Below are 8,450 nucleotides of genomic sequence, written 5' to 3' on the forward strand. Positions count from 1 at the left end.
AAATAAATTCAGTCATAACACACGCTTTTGATATGATAATAACGATAAAGATTGGGAATGGTGTCGAATATGAGTAGCGGTTGTATGCCCTTAGTTTAAGATACATCCGTTTGGAGTACCATGTCAGAGGGCAAAATTGACCTTTGACATCTTGAAAGGTAAAAAGGTCATCAAAGCAAATGCATAAGGTGGCTTCCGCCTAAAAACGGGTCATGATCAGTACATGCTGGGATATTTTATGAATTACAGAACACAAAAAATATTTTTACATGGTTATTGACGGAAATCTATTGTAGTTATGTCTTACTTAGCATATTTCGCAAATGTGTGACGTCACAGAAGGGTTTTCCCGTACTCGAGAAATGTAAACATGACACGTTTTTCTCATGCTCATGTCTTGTTTAACTATGCCCTGTGCAATATTGAGCTCAGCTTCACCAATCGATATTTCTACAGCTAATCTATAAAATGACGAACTTGCATTTCGACGTTATTTTTCAAATATTGAATGATAGGATTTTTTGTAAATGAATTTTTTGTTGATTAAGTTATCTTAAAAAGAACGTAATTTTCCGTCTCCAGATGCGGTGTGAAGAAAGAATCTTGTTTTTTCGAATTTTTAACCCTATTTATACTCTGAAATATTTTAAAAGACACATGTTCGCTGACATATTATTTATCTATGCTGAAAAAATTCCATTATGGACCGAGTAATGGGCCCAGAAATACGGAGAATCAAAACTTCACTCAGACACTGTGGGACATAGTATTTGTCACTCAATATCTCAGAAATAAATCTAGAAACCTATTAATATATCTGCTATAAGGTATGTGGGGCATATTAAATAAAAGATATACAAAATATGAAAAAAATTGAATGACAGGTATTTTTTCAGCTAAAGGTCTTTCATCCCCTTAAGATAAATGAAATAAGCAATTATGAAGAAGGAAAATTAGAGAATGTAAATAAAAGCATTGACTTCAAATTTTTGGCTGTCTTCGGTCCTATAACACACCTGGCCGTGTCGACAAATTATCATACTGCGCTAACGCGCGGTATTCAATTTGTCGGCACGGCCAGGTGTTATAGTAACGAAGACATCCAAAAATTTGAATTCAATGCTGAAATAAAACACTTAAAACTGAGTATTATAGAGATAGAGAAATTAACAACAATTAAATTGGCATGTCAGTAGGAATAATCATGACTGAAAATTAATACGTGGCAAAATTAACAAAGAATTTTCTAAAAAGCCCCCCAAATTCCTTTTAAGTATCCTGATAGTATGAAAATTGGTTATATAATGATGGGATTTATTAAAAGCTAATTCTTACTGGTGGAAAATAATTAATTCACATTTAATTTTCTGTATAAAAAAGGAATATGGGAAATAGTAAATGAAATAGTAAAAGAAATTAAATTATTAATACACCCGAAAATTGTGATTAAATGTTCATGTTCAGTTTAACGAGGCCGAGTCTAATTCGAGTGCGCATCACTTTGCGCAGCTTTTTAATTTCATGCAGTCATTAACTTATTTAATTTTAATACAAAATTAACATTATTTGTAACTCCTACTGATCTGAAAATGTGATTTTACGACAATTATTGGAAAAAGAACGTTGAAATGACTCTAACAACGTCACCATAGATATGTACTTTTACCGTAATATAGCAATTTAAGAGGTATTTGGCTTCGACCTAGACCAATTGAGATGGTGAACTTTTTTGAAATATCACAATTTGGTGACTTTTTACATTTACTTTCATTTACTTGAATGAAAAAGAAATCCCTTGGACAGAAGTACAAAAATCTTGAAAAAATGTAATAATTTGGCGACTTTCCAACAAATTCCCATAGGGTCCAATAGTAAAGTTTGACAACATTTAAGCTGGCCCACTAAAAAAACGGGGTGGTAAACATTCGATATTTTAATCCTAAAACAATAAACATAACAGTAAAAATTAATTATCAAAAAATTATGAAAATCCCTAGGGCAGAAATAATTAGACTCGGCCTCGTTAATTCATACATGTACGCGTCACTGGGTGAAAAAAGTGGTTTCCCATCTCAGGAAACTTTATGGAAACCACATGGAAATCTCAAGTTTACATCATGTTTCCCAGTGGTTTCCGTAGCGGATGCTAGGTTATTCCGCCAAGTTTCCGTGACACGGAAACCCCCTACGCTCCGATTCCATAAGGTATCCCGAACCACGGAAACCTCTGTAAACCTGAAGTTTCCCGAATATCCATGTAGTTTCCCGTAATGGGAAACCTGAAGATTCCACTGGTTTCCAGAATCAGGAAACTTGATGGAATCGGAGCGTAGGGGGTTTCCGTGGAATGGAAACTTGGTGGAATCTTTAGGTTTCCTTTTACGGGAAACTACATGGAAGCTCGGGAAACCTCATGATTCCCAAAGTTTCCTTGATTCAGGAAACCATATGGAATCGGAGCGTAGTGGTTTCCGTGGAATGGAAACTTGATGGAATCTTTAGGTTTCCTTATACGGGAAACTACATGGAAGCTCGGGAAACCTCACGATTTCTAAAGTTTCCTTGACTCAGGAAACCGTATGGAATATGAGCGTAGTGGTTTCCGTGGAATGGAAACTTGATGGAATCTTAAGGTTTTCTTTTATGGGAAACTACATGGAAGCTCGTGAAACCTTATGATTCCTGAAGTTTCTTTGACTCAGGAAACTATATGGAACTTGTGTAGCACTTTCTGTGTGGCGGAAACTTGGTGGAATTATGTGGAGTCCCATTCCTGGTGGAAATTACTGGGAAACTTCAAGATTCCCTAACTTTTCTAAAGGAAGCAATGTGAAATAATGCGTATTCTTTTAAAAATTTATCAAAAAAATTTATTACATGTAAAAGAAAAAAGCATTACTATTTTATATGTTTAATAATTCATTTGATGTACAAAAACTGTAACTGAATTTTTCAATGATATCAAAATATTAAATAAATTCATATATCTTAGATAAACAATGGAACAGTATTTCACATTTAAGTCCATTCATAAGGGTCATTAAGTACTTCTTTCAACATCAGTTTCCTGGTTTTCTTCACATCACCTATGATCTGCAATATTCATACAAAATTATTATATGATGTCAGAATTATAATGTTTGAATATAACTTAGAAATCTGAAAGATCAGTCAATGTCCTTTAATATACCAATATCAATAATTACTTTCCATGACCATGATACATATGATTTCAGCATTTAATGTATCTCTTTAATATTTAATGCTTTATGATAAGTGAAAAAAAATAACATAATATAAATAATGTTTTCAGCCTTATTATGTCATTGAGAATATATTACTACATGTATCTCATACTAAGAACCCTGCTTTAAGTTTGATTAGTTTGAGAGAAAACATACTGTATATAGGGTTATTTTCGCCCCGTCTTATTTTCACCCATTCACACTTGAAAACAATTTTACCCCGTTTTAAATTCGCCCAGTCATAGTTATTGTTAACGAAATATTACTGTATTCTTTGAACTCGCCCCGTTTTAAACTCGCCCATATGAGGGTAGGGCGAAAGGGGCGAAAATAAAACGGGGGCGAAAATTTCCCTGTATACAGTACCCTTTATAACAAGAGGCCCATGGGCCACATCGCTCACCTGAGAAGCTTTGACCATTCTGTTCTTTACCAGATTTCACCCTTGTTATACACAATGCATCCCCACCCTACCCCACTGATCATAATTTAGACATTTTGAAATCTACACTACCACATGATCCTTCCATGGGCACATATGTTTCAGCTTTTTTGGCCCAGTGGTTCCCGAGAAGAAGATTTTCAAAGATTTTTCCTATATATTTCTATGTAAAACTTTGATTCCCTATAATGGCCCCGCCCTTCCCCCGGGGGTCATCATTCCTACAATTTAGAATTTACACTACCCCAGAATGCTTCCACATAAGCTTCACTTTTTCTGGCCCAGTCGTTCTTGAGAAGAAGATTTTCAAAGATTTTTCCTATATATTTCTATATAAAACTTTGATTCCCCATTGTGGCCCCACCCATCCCCCGGGGGTCATTAATTGAACAATTTAGAATCTACATTATACCAGGATGCTTCCACATAAGTTTCAGATTTTCTTGCCCAGTGGTTCTTGAGAAGAAGATTTTCAAAGATTTTTCCTATATATTTCTATGTAAAAATTTGATACCCCATTGTGGCCCCACCCTTTCCCTGGGGGTCATTATTTGAACAATTTAGAATCTACACTATACCAGGATGCTTCCACATAAGTTTCAGCTTTTCTGGCCCAGTGGTTCTTGAGAAGAAGATTTCAAAGATTTTTCCTATATATTTCTTTATAAAACTTTGATTCCCCATTTTGGCCCCACCCATCCCCCGGGGGTCATTATTTGAACAATTTAGAATCTACATTATACCAGGATGCTTCCACATAAGTTTCAGCTTTTCTGGCCCAGTGGTTCTTGAGAAGAAGATTTTCAAAGATTTTTCCTATATATTTCTATGTAAAACTTTGATTCCCCATTGTGGCCCCGCCCTTTCCCTGGGGGTCATGATTTGAACAATTTAGAATCTACACTATACCAGGATGCTTCCACATAAGTTTCAGCTTTTCTGGCCCAGTGGTTCTTGAGAAGAAGATTTTCAAATATTTTTCCTATATATTTCTATGTAAAACTTTGATTCCCCATTGTGGCCCCGCCCTTCCCCCGGGGGTCATGATTTGAACAATTTAGAATCTACACTACCCCAGGATGCTTCCACATAAGTTTCAGCTTTTTTGGCCCAGTGGTTCTTGAGAAGAAGATTTTTTAATGACCCCACCCTATTTTTGTCTTTTCTTGATTATCTCCCCTTGCGAGGGGATATGTCCCTTCATTTTAACAATTTAAATTCCCCTTTACCCAAGGATGCTTTGTACCAAGTTTGGTCAAAATTGGCCGAGTGGTTCTTGAGAAGAAGTCGAAAATGTGAAAAGTTTACAGACGGACAGACAGACGGACAGACGGACGGACGACGGACAAAATGTGATCAGAAAAGCTCACTTGAGCCTTCGGCTCAGGTGAGCTAATAACAAAAATATTAGGGAGAGATTTTTTTTTAAATTTTGATATTCGACCTAGAAATTGGTTGAAGATCATTGCAGACCCTCCACCCCATTGCACAAAAGCTAGATTACACAAGGGGAGAAATACACTTTAGACTACGATTTTAAAAAAAAGATATACAGTAGATTTTGATACTGACCTTTGATCTAGAAAATTAGTCCAAGGTCACTCTTCATCCTCTATCCACAGGCTCTCTGTAGTTTAAGTTTGAGAGAGAAATATGCACAGAACAAGTGATTTCAGATGGAGTGATGGGTAGACACTGTCTAAGGGCATCCACAGAACAGGACCTAAAAATAATGCAATATATATGTTTTACAGTATATATACACATGTACTTGTATGTTAATGATTTATCATATGCTGCATTGGACACATATGATTTTATCATGGTTTAAGTATACATGTATCTTATGAGTAATTTTATACCAGTATTGCATGTACGCTCAGTTTATTTAAGAAATAAATAACAAGTTTATAAACTTCAATGGGAGAGATACCACAAATGTATATAATAAAGTGCCCCGTCACAGCATGATACGCCCGTCAAATATATTGTTCAATAATCATAAATTGGTTAAGGTGCAAGAAAATCAGATAACCTTTATTAACAGATTGACACAGATTTCAATGATCTAATTTCCATTTCTTATCATGTTTAAAATATTGTACATACATCTCTAAGAGACTTACAGTGTAAAAATTAATTATAACAAATAATACATCATATAATTCTAAACTGGCAGTGTTAGAACTTAACAAATATCCATCTGCAGCTTAAATTGTTTATTGCATATTTAATGGAATAATGGAAATGCTACAGTCTAATAAAAAAAATCAAAAATAAATTATTCTTTAGACTATAAAATTCTAAGTGAGGCATGGTGACTGCAATTTGTTGCAAATATATAAAAATTGAAATGTACCCGGGTAATTTTATTTCAATGAACACATGTATAATTAGTTTTCATTATATTATACAATACTAATTTAGTTTTAATCATACATTAAACATCAATTTGTTTTAATTACATTACACCAATTGAAAGATCTTTATCTGGACTTTAGCCATCAAGAACTCTTAATTAACAGGCAATTGTCATATACATACTAATCATGAATGAATTACCACTTACCAAATGACCACATCCTGAATCATCATACATTTTCTTTAATTTTATCTCACTGGTTTTCTTTTAAAGTCACACAGTTTTCTTCTCTCTGAAATGATAAATTATGTCCAGGTACTATTGCATTCTAATTTAAACTAATTAGGTAATAGCATTAGCAACAACCGGGATGGAAGAAAAAATAACCAGAAGTCTCTGTCGGGACTGTAGCTCTACTGGTTTGTACTTATCAAAAACTGATGCACAGAATTATGTATCTTAGTATAGTCTACTTGTGTGCCAAGTTATATTGAAATCAGACTAAAATTTAAGGAGGAGTAGTGTTTGCAGACAGACGGACAGACAGCTGGACAGATGGACGGACGCATTACTATCGCATAAGCTCTTCTGGTTTCTGACAGGTAGAGCTAAAAACAAGATGCACTTGTGAAACACAGCAACAAAGTTCGAAAATGCAATTTTTTTTTGCATACTGTTACAGGTCACTGTCAAGATCACATAATCATTGCCCTTGTTGCCATTTGAAAGCACTTCATTAGTGGAGTGTGCATACTAAATATGAAGCCACTATCTCGTATTGTTCTAAAGTTATGGTGAAGGTTTAAGTTGACCACAGACACTCAGACAGACACACAGATATACAGTTATGGCAAAAGTTTGAACATTATAACTTGGTATACACACAGCCACTTCGAGGTATCAAGGGTAAAATTCACAGCACAGGGGGACTGCATTTTGACTTCGAGGGATCAAGGGTTTCGAGAGATCAGGAGTTCGAGAAATCAAGAGCAAATCTGCTTAGTTATATAGTGGAAAAAATCTGGACCGGAGACTCACTTCAAGCGATCAAGAACTTCCGAGAAATCGAAGTTCAAGCTATCAAGAGTTACCTGTATATACAGATATAACATGTATAAGAAGCATCTTGTTATTTGCAATTTTGACCTAATGACAGCTAAATCTGTTCAGTAAGACAATACTGTGTACATGTATGTAAGTAGTTTTATTGTGCATGATTATTTACTTATTTTCTTGATCTTCTCAACTTGAAGTGTTCTGTATTTTATTACCAAGTTTGTAATAAACATAATGAAACATACCCTTTTCCACATCACATCCTGTATCAGACCTTTGACCAATATCAGCCCTAGGGCCTCTGTCCCTCTGGCTGATATTGGTGTCTCGGGCTAGGATGTGATATGGAAAAGAGTATGTATTATTCGCTATACATTGTCCTACTCAGGTCAATAATCGTGAAAAAACTGATAATTCAAGCTGATGATTCATTTGCATTTCTTGACATACTATCAATATTAATTCACTATTAGGCTTTTCTTTTTTTACATCTTCATCTCAACAGGTTAGACATTACAAAAAAAATCTCTTCAGAAAAGTGGACAGGCTTTCACCTACATTCACTTTTTTATGTATATTTTTCCTCCATATCATCGTCATGCATATGATTAAGGTTATGCTATTCCCTACAATCTATTCCAACTGTTCTGATGGGGATATCCTTCATGAATAATCGGATAAGCTGAGATTGAAGACACTTTTGTAAAAATATCGATGCTTTTATCAAAGTTTTGAACCAAAAATATTTAATTTTTACCTTGCCATAAGTCGTAAGTTCCAAAAAACAAGAGTTGGTATCCGAAAAGTCAGAAAACACATGTATTCAAACCGGATGTTCTACGGTCTGAATTTAACTACGAAACCATGCTCGGTGAAACTATTATCATCCGGATAATTTGAGCGGGGTTAAATTTTTTTTTTTTTAATTCCGAAAAGTATTCATTTATATATAGAGAGAGAACATACATATGGAGCATACATTTTAGTAAACATGATAAAAGGCGAAACGTTGCCATTTTACAACATACAGCATGCACATGCACGGTGCCTTTGGGGCCTCCATAATCTAAGTTAGTCTCAATTTTTTTTCTCTCTCTCTCTCTCTTTCTCTCTGCAATACATATCTTATCTTATATTATCTATACACTTAACAATTTAAAACTTAGGTATCCAACTTTTCAAAATGGCGTCAGAACAAAAGTTGCCTCCGATAGTGAAGATTTGTTGTTGCCAAATATTACAACTATTTACCGTAAAAAGTTAACAAAAATATACGTACACTACTCCTTCATAGTTGGCCATTGCATTTATCACAGTCTTAAAGACACTGGGTGGTGAAACCATC

At 34.7% G+C, this 8,450-nt stretch overlaps 1 long non-coding RNA gene across 1 annotated transcript; it reads right to left on the bottom strand.

Moving 5' to 3' along the window:
• Positions 1-2,915: 2,915 nt before the first annotated feature.
• LOC134243634 (uncharacterized) lies at positions 2,916-7,964 on the bottom strand. The gene is made up of 4 exons (XR_009987077.1): positions 7,863-7,964; positions 6,257-6,341; positions 5,260-5,410; positions 2,916-3,093 (listed from the first exon to the last, which is right to left on the bottom strand). It is a non-coding gene; the product is annotated as an uncharacterized LOC134243634 (long non-coding RNA).
• Positions 7,965-8,450: the final 486 nt, after the last annotated feature.

The sequence above is a fragment of the Saccostrea cucullata genome, unplaced genomic scaffold (genome assembly GCF_032062105.1).
Source record: "Saccostrea cucullata isolate Sc308-1 unplaced genomic scaffold, CSIRO_AGI_Scuc_v1 ctg4481, whole genome shotgun sequence".
NCBI lineage: Eukaryota > Metazoa > Mollusca > Bivalvia > Ostreida > Ostreidae > Saccostrea > Saccostrea cuccullata.